Genomic DNA, 5,243 nt, shown 5'->3' on the forward strand with positions numbered 1-5,243 from the left:
CAGGTGGATGAGGGTAAAGCCGTGGATGTGGTCTATATGGATTTCAGTAAGGCGTTTGATAAAGTTCCCCACGGTAGGCTATTGCAGAAAATACAGAAGTATGGGATTGAAGGTGAATTAGTGCTTTGGATCAGAAATTGGCTAGCTGAAAGAAGACAGAGGGTGGTGGTTGATGGTAAATGTTCATCCTGGAGTATAGTTTCTAGTGGTGTACCGCAAGGATCTGTTTTGGGGCCACTGCTGTTTGTCATTTTTATAAATGACCTGGATGAGGGTGTAGAAGGGTGGGTTAGTAAATTTGCGGATGACACGAAGGTCGGTGGAGTTGTGGATAGTGCCGAAGGATGTTGTAGGTTACAGAGGGACATAGATAGGCTGCAGAGCTGGGCTGAGAGATGGCAAATGGAGTTTAATGCGGAAAAGTGTGAGGTGATTCACTTCGGAAGGAGTAACAGGATTGCAGAATACTGGGCTAATGGGAAGATTCTTGGTAGTGTAGATGAGCAGAGAGATCTTGGTGTCCAGGTACATAAATCCCTGAAAGTTGCCACCCAGGTTAATAGAGCTGTTAAGAAGGCATATGGTGTGTTAGCTTTTATTAGTAGGGGGATCGAGTTTAGGAGCCACGAGGTCATGCTGCAGCTGTACAGAACTCTGGTGCGGCCGCACCTGGAGTATTGCGTGCAGTTCTGGTCACCGCATTATAGGAAGGATGTGGAAGCTTTGGAAAAGGTGCAGAGGAGATTTACTAGGATGTTGCCTGGTATGGAGGGAAGGTCTTACGAGGAAAGGCTGAGGGACTTGAGGTTGTTTTCGTTAGAGAGAAGGAGGAGAAGAGGTGACTTAATAGAGACATATAAGATAATCAGAGGGCTGGACAGGGTGGATAGTGAGAGCCTTTTTTCTCGGATGGTGATGGCAAACACGAGGGGACATAGCTCTAAGTTGAGGGGTGATAGATATAGGACAGATGTCAGAGGTAGTTTCTTTACACAGAGAGTAGTAGGGGCGTGGAACACCCTGCCTGCAACAGTAGTAGACTCGCCAACTTTAAGGTCATTTAAGTGGTCATTGGATAGACATATGGATGAAAATGGAATAGTGTAGGTCAGATGGTTTCACAGGTCGGCGCAACATCGAGGGCTGAAGGGCCTGTACTGCGCTGTAATGTTCTATGTTCTATGTTCTAATATGGTTTCCAGATTGTTATGCAAAGTTGTTACATAGGCCGGGAAATTCCTCAGAACTGTTCCCACTCCACTATGTTACTTCGCTGAAAGTGCAGTGGAAATCCTGTTTACTCCACACTTCTGGTAAAGAACGGGAGCTTCTCCCAAAAATTTCCTGGCTATGATGTATTAAGTTGGTGCCCTTTGGGTCAATATTCTGAGTCTTGACTGTAAGCAGTACCAGTATTACACTGCTGCTTTGAGGCAATATTATGATATTGGCTACACTATAATATAAAAAAACAGAACTCTTGATCTAAAAACATTTGCAACAAAGGCCCTTAATTTTCCAGAGCAAAATAAAGGATTTTCCTTTATAAGAAGTATAACCTGCCATTTTTAAATGTTTGGAATGGTTTGTGGTTATCTTGAATAAACAGTATTCCCTGTTGTTGAAGTGAGGCCTCAATGTGAAGACACACTGGACTGATTACAGGGGCTCTAGCAAGGATTCCTACACACATTGTAAAGCTAAATTAATTCAAGGTTGTCGAGGAGAGTTACCCAGTTTGATCAACAACAAAAAACACTCTGTAACATTAGGCAGATTATAAACTTTAAAGGAGAACTTAGTATCCTCACAACTTTTGTGCTAATTCTATCACCACATCTATGCAAAGAAGTTGAGCAACATGAATGGGACACCAGAGGAAATGAGCATCACATTTAACTGCAAGAGAAATAAGGAAGACCAATCAGCATAAATTAACTATTCCTTGTACATTTTTAACACCTCACTCCTTCCCCCATTCAAACACCTGGGCCAAAATTTGTTCAGGACCCCAGAACATATTTTTGTGTTGTCAATGGCTATTGTAATCAATACCAACTTATCAACAGCCGACACATATGTAAAGCAGCAGGATGAGTCAAGTTACAACATCATGCCCGTGAATTGCTATACATTGTAGTTTTCCACCCTCCATGCAAATATAGGTTCATTTAGAGATATAGGACTGGATTTTACCAGTCCTCTGGGGATGGGCTGGGAGGCAGGGGGGCCCGTAAAATGACGAGCGAAGGTGGCAGGGGGTGCGGGGGTGGGGGGAGTGCATGCCCATCGTCTTCCTGCTGCCAGGCCATTTTGCCAGTGGAGGGGAAGGAGGAGGACAGTGCTCCTGTCTACAGAGCATGGCCAATTAAGGGTTGCTTCCCGCTGCCGCTGGTATCTTACCTGTGACAGGAGGGCCTCTGGCACATCGGGAGACCGCCAAATGAACTCTGGCAGCCTCCCTGCAGGCTCAGGCGGAGGTGACCCTCCTATTTGGGCACTCTTTGACCCACGAAATGGCCTCCCCTGCTGCAACGGCTCTGCCTGCCCTCACCAATTCGTCGGGGCTTACCTGACTGGCCCCGGCGCCCTGCAGATCCTACTTACCTGGTTGGGAGGGCTGCGTCCTTCCATGGAATCCTCTTCCTCCAGCTGCAGACCCAGCACTGCTGAGGACTGCAGAGCTGCCAGCCCTCTGATTGGCCAGCAGCTCCTGGAGGGCAAGTAGGTGTCCTTTAAAGGGACAGCAGCCCAGACGGCAACCAGTTAGCTGCCTGACCCCTTTAAAATGCGGCCGTGGGTCCTGCAAATGGCCGAGGCAGGGTCGGTCCCAGCTTTCCGCCAATTGTTTTAGTGGTGACTGCTATAGCTCTCCAGCAGAAGCCTCACTGTTTCCTGGGATCAAGGTGACTTCAGATCAGAAAAGCAACTCATCGAATTTAAGCACATTCCTAAGCAGAGGAAAGGAAAGATGTTTGTCCAATGTAATTAGTTCCCTTTGTTTCTTTTACTGGTGGCTATTGCTGACTGATTATTGTTGATTGATTTTTCATCTGATTTAATAGTTTTGTATTGGAGGCTTAGTCATCTGGCTTCAGAGCATTTGCCGCAAAAATAACATTCAGCCTACTGTTGCCTTCATTTTTAAAAAAAGTAAGAAAATACATTCAAGTAATCTGGCCTCAAAATGTCTCTGAGCTGGAATTAAGAAAATATTTCAAAAGTGAACTGCCGCGAGAGTTACAATGTTATTCACTAAAAAAATGTGTGTAGGAAAACATTGGATGTCAATCAGCTTGAGAGTCATAAGAGCAGACACTCAATAAGTTTACTCTGTTCCCTGACCTGAATTATGAGCAATATTCTATCGAAAATTTGCAAGGCTTGGTAAGGAATTATGAAGAAAAACGTGAACTGAATGACCTCCCTGCATTTATAATCAATGGGCAATAATTTCAATCAACATTTCTGTTTCGAACAAGGATGTTAACTTGCCAAATTGTTTTAGCAACTTTGAAAAATGGTGAGAAAATGTGGACTGCCAGATTTTATGAAAACCTCATCACCATCTCTGGTTGAATTATACTTCATGTCAATTGGAACGATTTAGCTCTATTACCTTCTGTGGTTCCAAGTTTTACCTTCAAACCATAACAGGCAAAAAAGGAGCAATCAAATGCACTCAAGCCAGGTGAATAAGCCTCCAATACAAAACTACTAAAGGAAATAGCCCACCACCAACTTATAAGGGCACCTAGGGAGTGCAATAAAGCCTTGGCAGCTTTGTCCACATCTCAGAACTAGCCTGAAAATGGTCTTGGGTCCATTCCTGTCCTGCTTATGCTGACGCTTTGACCTTAGCAGGGTCCTGAAATGGTTGGCCAGAGCATTTTTTTTATTCGTTCGTGGGGTGTGGGTGTCACTGACAAGGCCAGCATTTTTGCCCATCCCTAATTGCCCTTGAGAAGGTGATGGTGAACTGCCGTCTTGAACTGCTACAGTGCATGTGGAGTAGGTACACCAACAGTGCTGTTAGGAAGGGAGTTCAGGAGTTTGTCCCAGTGACAGTGAAGGAATGGTGATATAGTTCCAAGTCAGGATGGTGTGTGACTTGGAGGGGAACTTGCAGGTGGTGGTGTTCCCATGTATTTGCTGCCCTTGTCCTTCTAGGTGGTAGAGATCGCGGGTTTGGAAGGTGCTGTCGAAGTAGCTTTGGTGCATTGCTGCAGTGCATCTTGTAGATGGCACACACTGCTGCCACTGTGTGACGGTGGTGAAGAGAGTGAATTTTTCTGGATGGGATGCCAATCAAGCAGGCTGCTTTGTCTTGGATGGTGTCGAGCTTCTTGAGTGTTGTTGGAGCTGCACCCATCCGGGCAAGTGGAGAGTATTCCATCACACTCCAGACTTGTGCCTTGTAGATGGTGGACAGGCTTTGGGGAGTCAGGAGGTGAGTTACCCGCCGCAGGCCTCCGAGCCTCTGACCTGCTCTTGTAGCCATGGTATTTATATGGCTACTCCAGTTCAGGTTCTGGTCAGTGGTAGCCCCCAGGATGTTGATATTGGGGGATTCAGTGATTGTCTTTCTTTTTGGGCCTCCTTATCTCGAGAGACAATGGATACGCGCCTGGAGGTGGTCAGTGGTTTGTGAAGCAGCGCCTGGAGTGGCTATAAAGGCCAATTCTGGAGTGACAGGCTCTTCCACAGGTGCTGCAGAGATATTTGTTTGTTGGGGCTGTTGCACAGTTGGCTCTCCCCTTGCGCCTCTGTCTTTTTTCCTGCCAACTACTAAGTCTCTTCGACTCGCCACAATTTAGCCCTGTCTTTATGGCTGCCCGCCAGCTCTGGCGAATGCTGGCAACTGACTCCCACGACTTGTGATCAATGTCACACGATTTCATGTCGCGTTTGCAGACGTCTTTATAACGGAGACATGGACGGCCGATGGGTCTGATACCAGTGGCGAGCTCGCTGTACAATGTGTCTTTGGGGATCCTGCCATCTTCCATGCGGCTCACATGGCCAAGCCATCTCAAGCGCCGCTGACTCAGTAGTGTGTATAAGCTGGGGATGTTGGCCGCTTCAAGGACTTCTGTGTTGGAGATATAGTCCTGCCACCTGATGCCAAGTATTCTCCGAAGGCAGCGAAGATGGAATGAATTGAGACGTCGCTCTTGGCTTACAATTCAGTGATTGTAATGCCACTGAATGTCAAGGGGAGATGATTAGATTCTCTCTTGTTA

This window comes from Heterodontus francisci, chromosome 8 (assembly GCF_036365525.1).
Source record: "Heterodontus francisci isolate sHetFra1 chromosome 8, sHetFra1.hap1, whole genome shotgun sequence".
In the NCBI taxonomy this organism is placed as follows: Eukaryota; Metazoa; Chordata; class Chondrichthyes; order Heterodontiformes; family Heterodontidae; genus Heterodontus; species Heterodontus francisci.